Genomic DNA, 9,194 nt, shown 5'->3' on the forward strand with positions numbered 1-9,194 from the left:
TGTGTGAGACCACAGGACATATGCCGTTCCTCTCCTGCACACAGTACATAGTGTGTCCAGCTGTGCTTGGCTGGCGCACACTTCCTCATGAAGTGCTCAGAATCTGAGGCAGCACAGGCATTCCCTTATACCTGGGTTGAAACATGCTTGTACCATGTACTATCTGTGGGGTTTATCCTTACCCCCTGTTTGATAAACAGAAATATTGCCAGTGAGAGTAAACTGATCCAAATGTTTTGGTAATCAACTATGCAATACCTAACAAAGATGAAGAGGAGTATAATCTATAGAATGCCATTTCTAGTAACATATTCTAGAGAGACAATAGCATATGTACACAATGCGTTCCAGCTTTGTCTGTAATAATAAAAAATTGGAAATAACTTAAATGTCCAGCCACAGAAGAGTGAATAAATTGTAGTAGCTTTGTAAAATGGAATAGTGTACAGTACTCTAAAATGAATTAACAGTTCTAAGTTTAGGTATGGATAAATCATAAGGACATAATGTTAGAGAAGGACATACATATATACATGTACAGTTTTACATATGCAAAACAATGCTAAACCTTTGTGGAATCATGCATATGTAGAAAAGTATAAATAAACATGTGAATGAGAAGTCTCAGATTCTGGAGAGGGAGGGTAAGGAAAGGGATCAAATCACAGGCAATGGTATATAGTGGCTTCAACTCTATCTGTAATATTTTGTTTCTGGGAAAAAATTATCTGAGGCAAATATGGCAAAATGATAAGATCTGTTAAAGCTGAACAGTGGGCACACAGGTGTTTGTTGTTAGTCTATTATTCTGCTTATTTCAAAAATGTCGAAATTACATAGAAATAGTTGCAAGATAAAAAAAGCTTCAAGCATGTGTCTGCAGAAAAGGGTACTTGTGGGAATCAAGTCAGTGGAGTCACAGAAGCCCAGGGAGACAGCAAAATGAATTTAAAATTGGGTGGAAGAGATTCATCAGAAAGGAGAAGTTTCAAGATGGTGTTGTAGCAAGATCCTGAACTCACAACCTCGCATGGACATAACAGATTTACAACCACATATGGAATAATTCCCTCAGAAAGGGACCTGAAAACTGGGTGAACAGAACCTCCACAACAAGGGTCGAAGGACAACATTGAGGTTGGTAGAAGAAGCAGAGACACAGTGCACCAAGGAAAAATTCACACCCCAGCCTCAGCAATCCACATTCAGAGGGACCACAAAGGGATGTGAGCACTACATCAGTCACCCCAATCCTTAGATCCTGCACAGGAGAGACAAGCCAGACAAGCATCCCAAACACCTGGTTTTGAAGACCAATGGGGAATATGCTCAGGAAAACTGTAGATCTGCAGGGAATGGAAAACCCACTTTTAAAGGGCACATGTGCAGACTTGACCCCAAAACCAGTGCAAAACACCAGATTGAAAATTGCATGGACCATAGGTGATGGGGATTTACTTACTGATCTGTAAACTGGTACAGCCACTATGGACAACAGTATGAAGATTGCTCAAAAAATTAGGAATAGAACTACTGTATGACCCAGTTATTCCACTTCTGGGTATTTATCTGAAGAACACGAAAACACTAATTTGAAAAAATATATGCACCGCTAAATTCATTGGAGCATTATTTACAGTAGCCAAGATGTGGAAACAACTTGAATGTTCATCAATGGATGAATGAATAAAGAAGATATGGTATATATACATATATACAATGGAATGCTACTCAGCAATTAAAAAAAAAAGAATGAAATCTTGCCATTTGCAACAACATGGATGGACCTTGAAAGTGTTGTGCTAAGTGAACTAGTCAGATGGAGAAAGACAAATACCATATGATTTCACTCATATGTGGAATCTGAAGAAAACATGGATGAACAAACAAGATGAAACAAGAACAAACTCATAGATACAGAGAAGAGATTGGTGGTTACCAGAGGAGGGTGTCGAGGGGTAGGCAAAGTGAGTGAAGGGGGTCAACTGTGTGGTGATGGATGACAGCTAGACTTGTGATGGTGATAACTTTGTAGTGAATACAGATGTCGAATTATAATGCTGTACACCTGAAAGTCACAATTTTTAAACTCTAAAAAATAAAATTGGGTGGAAGAGAGAAATCAACCTTATGATATTTTGGACATTTGGGACATGAACATTGCCTGGGATTTTTAAAAATAATATTTGGAAGCCTTGGTTGAAAAAACAAATTACTATACATTTTATAAATAGTTAAAAGGAACAAGACTTTATTGAACCAGTCCTTTGACAAATTGTAAATTGCTGTTAATGAATGAGTGTTCAATAATTTGTTATTTAGCAAATTGAGAGATGTTTGAGTACTATTTATCCTTTGAGGGTCTGCTCAAAAGACACCTCCTTTATGAAGGTGATTGGACTGAACCCTTCCCTCACCCCAAAGTGCCCTCTTCTTCTGAAGTCCCATAGCCTTCTCTCTGTACTTCTCTTGGGCACTACCATTTTCTATTATGTTATATCTATTTAGGTAGATTTGCAGGGCCATGAGATCCTTGAGGGAGAAGTTTTACTTATCTCTGCCTGCTGGATAGTGTGGTGCTCATGGTAGGTCCTTAGTAAGTACCTGAACAGGGTAGAGGAGAAAGGGGGACCAGGAGCCCAACGTAACTAAAAATGTCTCCTTTTTCCAGCCTGCAAAGTGAAGGGTATTTATAACAATCTGTCCTTTGAGTTTAGGCCAAAGACTTCTGCTGTTTCAACATTTTCTCCTCTTGGGCCATTTCCGGTGAGATGAAGTTCTACCAGCTTCTACCTTCATGCTTTGCCCACTGTGCCAGCCTGCCAGTGTAGTGCCAGGGAGGTGCTATCAGAGGAGGCAAGCAAGAAAATATGATGAAAGCTTTTCTTTGCAGCAGCAGTAGACCCAGCTCTCATGCTGGGGCACATACGGCGCTTGGGTGGAGACCAAGAGCCTAGAGCCAGGCTACTATCAGGATGCTACACAGAAAAGCCAAGGGCTAAGAAAGATAAGGCTGCTGACAGGACCAAGAAAGAGGTCTCTGGCTGGGTTTTAGAGTTGCCAGATTTAGCAAATAAAAATACAGAACACCCAATGAAATTTAAATTTCAGATAAACAATGAATGATTTTTTAGCGTATCTCATGTAACATTGGGGACATACTTTAGTATAAATATTCATTTATCTGAAATTCAAATTTCATTGGGCATCCTGGATTTTATCTGGCACCCCAGACATAGGTCAGGGGTTGTATAGTTATTGCTGATGATATTTAATAGGCAGAGCAGAAGGGAACAGTTCTCAGAGGTGAGAAAGGAGGCAAAGAGGAGCTAGCCCAGACCCTGAACATGCCTCGAGGGCAGGGAATATGTGTTGTGCCCATTTGTCTCCCCAGTCCTGATGAATAAAACTGTCAGAGTGTTTCTGCTGACTCTCCGGGCAAGTCAGCCACCAACACTCTTTGTATCTGCCTTTTAGAGCATTAACTTTGTTATAGGATATTTATCTGCTAACATGTCTGCCTCCCCCTTGAGTGGAAAGTGATCAAGATTTTCAGTCAGAGATCTTGGTCCAAATCCAGACTCTGAAACACACTAAGTCACTTATCCCCTGACAGCCTCAGTTTTCTTCTATAAAAAGTGGATGCTATTGAGATATTGTGATAAATAAATGAGATATAAGTAAAGCCATTGCAGGTGCTCAGAAATATTAAGCACAACATCTATGAAGCTCAGGAGTGCCGGGACCTGGTCCTAACACAGCACCATACGTGCTCTGCAGGAGGTGCTCAATAGATGCGGGAGAGAAGAACGAACATTCACGTGAGGAGAGTGAGCTCTATGGTGATTCTCTGTACCAGAAGCTCTTTGTATTTCATTCTTGCTGCTAGTCATGCTTCTGATGGAAAAAGAGATAAGAAAGCCTCAATCATAATTTTCTACCAGCAACCTCTGATAAGGCCCTGAACGAGCAATGCAGTTGTAATACCCTTGTCCTTTACCATATCTTGTGCTCCCTCATGGGGGGGGGGGGGCAGCTGTAGGGAAGAGACTTTAACTCCTCATGGGGGTCCCTAAGCCAAGGGTGGCAGGTCACAACAGGTCATGAAATCAGGGGTCACCTACATGCTTGGGCAGGGGGAGAGTGCTGGCAGTGCAGTGGTCCTCCTGAGCCCCTCTGGACAGATGCCTGCTTCCCTCTTCCTACAAGAGCTCCTTTTCTACCTTAAAACCTGTCATTCTAAGTTTCACTCTATGAGAAGTGGAAACGTTTCACTTGGTTGAAGCATTAGAGGATTTTGTACATATGATTCCTTTGCTGTTACGGACTGAATGTTTGTGTTCCTTTCAAAATTTATATGTTAAAACCCTACTCCCCAAATGTGATGGTATTAGGAGGTGGGACTTTGGGAAGTGATTAGGATTAGATGAAGTCCTAAGGGTGGAGCTCTCATGAATGGGATTAGTGCCCTTAAAAGAGTCAGGAGGGAGCTTGCTTTCTCTGCTCTGCTCTCCACCATGTGAGGATTTAACTAGAAAAGTCTGCAACCTACAAGAGGGGTTCGCACCAGAAATCAACCAGCCTGGCACCTTGATCTCATACTTGTAGCCTCCACAGTGTGAGAAATAAATTTCTGTTGTTTATAAGCCACTCAGTTTATAGCATTTCACTATAGCAGTCTGAGCCAACTGATACTGTCCTTTCCCTAAAATATTTCCTCGGTTCACCACATCACCAAACTCCCCTCCAGGCTGTGACCCTCAGGACACCCACCACCACCACAAAATAACCCAAATTAAACTCTAGAGTCTCTAGGAAAGGAATCCAGTGAAATATGCAAACATGATGCCCACAAGAGAGGGAGCAACTTATTAACAATGCGATTAGCCTCTTTTTTTTTTTTTTTTTAACGCTCAAGATGAGCAGCCAGTGAGCAGCTGGGTGCTAATGATGCAAGATCAGCCAAACAAAAGATCATGGAGCTGGCTTTCCTTTGAATTTCAAACCTCTCCATTCTTTAGTCTCTCTCTTAAAGCAGGGAACAGAAGTGTGAGGCAAGAAGCATACTGGTTTTTTTTTTTTCTTCAGGATCCAAAAGACCTGAGCCTTTTGTCTTAGCCCTTGATTTAGCAAACCAGCTCCTGCTAAGATGCAGCCCTGTGCGGCCCAGGCAGTGTCTGTTACCTCCCAGGGCTGAGGCTGGCATGGAGACGCTGGTCCTCTCCCTCGGGGGCTATTGTGTTGTGAGCCTCCGTCCCTCTGTGGGGTTGCCCTGCTCTCCTCTCTGTATCTTTTTCTCCTCACCCCTTTCAGTCTCCTTTTTATTCTCTCTCAGAGTCCTTAAAAGTGCCATCATTATGGCCAAACTTTGAAATAAAAGCACGTTTGTTTGTGATTTTGTGGGGTATCTAGCCTCTTTTTGTGGCTGCGTCCCAATTACCCTCTCCAACCCGCCCAGCCTTTGGGTACAGAGTTGGGATCCTAGAAGCTTCCTAGGTACTACGTGAACCCGCTCCCCACCCCATGACATGACCACAGCTGACTGGACAGAGTAGGACTGGGAAGTGGAGTCCCTATTTTTGGAATTTGGTATTGGGACAAAGAGTCTAATCTTATCCTGGGTTGATCTCTTGAAAGGAGAGGTATATATAGGCAGTCATTTTCCACCAAGTGAACTCTGTAGATGAGACAGAATGAAGAGATGTCTCAGAGACAAGGAAGAGCTCCTGATGCCTTTCTGTTGCCTTGTCCAAGTCCCTCATGAAGTCCAACTGCATTCTTGCCGTTGACCTCCATGAAATACACCTGTCTCTCATGAATTCCTTTTGCTTAAACTACCTAGTTTCCGTTGCTTCAAATATTCTTTAAAATGTTTCCTATTCCTAATTTTAGGACCAAATGAGTTAAAGGTTTTGTTTGTTTACACACCCACACACAAACCCACAAGAATAGCTTTTCTCTCACAGTTGGTTCCTAATAATATTTATCAATTGTAGAACAGTTCAGTAACAGTAATAAGAAATGTATTGAATGTTCAGTATGTTCCTGGTACTGTTCTAAAGCATCTCACATTGCCTTTCATTGCAACCTCATAACATCCCTTAAAGGAGTTAGCACTCCCCACTCCTTTGACAGAAAAGAGAACTGAGGCCCAGAGAAATCAAATGTCTTCTCCAAAGTTACAGAGTTAATACGAACTGGGGTTGAATCTAGGTGGTCTTGACTCCAGAATCCAGGCCCTTTACCACAACACTATGTACCTCACAAACACTGGGTTACCAATATAACCTGGCAAAAGACCTTCCAACAAATCTGTAACACCCCTGAAAATAGTTCCTGGCCTTACCCCTGATTTCAGTGAACAATAAAATACATCATCCAAGTTGCCCCCAGAGAGAAATAGGAAAGTTGGAAGAGCAAAAACTTACCAGGTGTATTAGTTTCCTATGGCTGCCATGGCAAAATACCACACACTGGGTGGCTTAAGCAGCAGAAATTTATCTTCTCACCGTTCTAGAGGCCAGAAGTCCAAGTTCAAAGTGTGGGCAGAGCTGGTTCCCTCTGAGCTGTGAGGGAGGAATCTGGTCCATGCCCTCCTCTTCCCTAGCATCTGGCGGTTTTGCTGGCCATCTTTGACATTCTTTGGCTTTGCTGCATCATCCCATTCTCTGCCTTTATCTTCATGTGGTGTTCTCCCTGGTGTGCACATGTCCAAATACCCCCTTTTTATATGGACACCAAACACATTGGATTAGAGGCCCGCCCTATCCCAGTATGATCTTAACTAATTACACCTGCAACAACCCTAGCTCCAAATAAGGTTAACACTCTGAGGTATCTGGGGTTAGGACTTCAACATATGAATTTGGAGGGGGGACACCATTCAACCCATAACACCAGATTTTATTCTCTCCTGCAGCAATTTTCAATGATTATATCTGTTTTTTCAGAGGTAAAAAGTTTGAGTCTAAGATGTGACAAATCACAGGTGCAGCTTCTTAACTGAATTAGCACTCAATTTCATGACCATCCTGATTCAGGAAGGATACCAGATCCACTGTCCCTGAAAGAATCCTAATATGAACATTGATCTCTTTTAAATGACTTGCTCACTGAGGATGATAGAAGGGCCAACAGACAAGGTATTAGATGCCTTAGCTACTAGCCCTGGCTCTGTCAGTGACTTGTTCTCGGTAGAAGGCTAGAGTTCTATATATGAATATATAACAAATTCTATATTATATATAATTATATAAATATAAAATTATACATTATATAGATTATTTATGATAAATATATATAAAATAATTTTCTCCTCCTAGTCATAAAACAGAGATTTTTGCCTCCTGTCTCTTCAAGTCAGTCCTCAATGGTTATCTTCTAGTTCAGAGAATTACCCGGGAACTTTAAAAAAAACCAAACAACTGATGCCTGAGTGCATCCCCCATCCCATCTAATTTAATTTGCCCGGGCACCTTATCTTTTAAAAACTTTCCAGGTATGTATTATCTTGATTGTGATGGGTATATACCCATGTCAAAACTTATCAACGTGCACACTTGAAATAAGGGTAGCTTATTATATGTCGATTATATCTCAATAAAGCTGTTTGAAAAATTAAAAGCTTCCCAGGTGATTCTAGTAGGCATCCCCAAATGAGAACTATTGAGCTGGGTCAACCTCCTCATTTAAGCACATAAGAAAACAGCCCTAAAAGGGAAGAAATCTGCCCAGGAATCATGTCGTGGCTAGCAGGACTGCCAGGATTTAGAGCTTGTGACTCCCAAACTATTACTCCAGTGTTCTTGCTTTAAAACCAAAATGACAGAACATTACTAACCTTCTCAAAAAAATTTTAAAGAGGCACTTGAAAAATATGAAGTACTAGGATTGTTACAGAGATGCAGGGCATGAGAGTTAAAACAAAACCAAAACCCCCACCAGCCTTTACTTGGTAGAGTCACTCCTTAAAAGGGCAGTTGGTTGTCCTTTCAAGGTACTCCAGGCATACCCTCCCCTCACTCTGTCCACTGGGTTGTGGAGTCTAGTGAGGCTGAAGTGCTCCGGGCAATTTGGGTATGAAGTCTAATATATGTCGCTCTTTGGCCTGTTGAAGGGGGAGAGGAGTTATTGACTTCTTTCATTCCAACCTTAAGAATCCTTCCTTTCAAAAGTAAAGGTGACCAAAAAGGGCACAGATAAATAAAAGAACTTTCAAACATTGGTTGGAAAACATAAATACATTAGGTTACACTAAAACAAAGAATCTGGCCTATTCCCATTACAATATGCCTCTAACTAACCTAACTCTGGATATTAGTATTTTAATACATTATTTCAGGGAGCCTTTCTCAAGGGACCTCAAAACCATTCCCATTACTCAATATCATCTTCCATTTCATTTATAGAGAAAAGGAAGGAGCAGAAAGACAATACGACTTACTAAGTATATACCACAGAACAGACAGACAGGACTTGACTTCCCTAATCTTTTTATATTTCCTTGTTTTAAAAGAGACAGAAATTAAAGATGTTAATGGTGACCTAAGGAAAATTCCTTAAATGATTCTTACTTCTTGAGTCACTCACTCATCATGAAATCCTATATACACAAACTGAACAATGACAATCTTAAATCTGGAAGGGCTACTTCTTTTAACAAACTTTATTCTGAACAGTAGAGAACACGTTGCTCTAAACAATATTTTAGTGAATACATTAAATAAAAAGCAAACAGCTTGGGAGAGGATCCAGAAAAGAAATTAGAACAACAGATTGGTAAAGCTGTCCCTGGTATCTCTTTCCCACTAAACAAAAAGATAAATACAGAAAATTTATACCTACTTAATTTTCCTTTAGAAAATGAAAATCCTTTGTATAAATTTTAACATAGTAATGTATTAGGCAACTTTTAGCAACATGATCAATTGATTCTTCTAAGCTTTTGGATCACAGGAACCATTTGTTCAGCCATGCCTGCCTCTTATAACTCTTGGCAAACAACTGCATTATCAAACAACTGTTAGCTGGGGGTGGGCAATAGTGAAACAGGATCCCAGTGAATTGCTATTCCCTGTCCATGTTCCATTCTAAACATAGGAAATGTGGATTCTATTATTAAAATCCATGGAATTTATAGGTAAATTCCATCATCACATTTGGGTACTAAGGTACCCCTGTTTTTTCTTTCTGAT

This window comes from Camelus dromedarius, chromosome 2, assembly GCF_036321535.1.
Source record: "Camelus dromedarius isolate mCamDro1 chromosome 2, mCamDro1.pat, whole genome shotgun sequence".
Lineage (NCBI taxonomy): Eukaryota > Metazoa > Chordata > Mammalia > Artiodactyla > Camelidae > Camelus > Camelus dromedarius.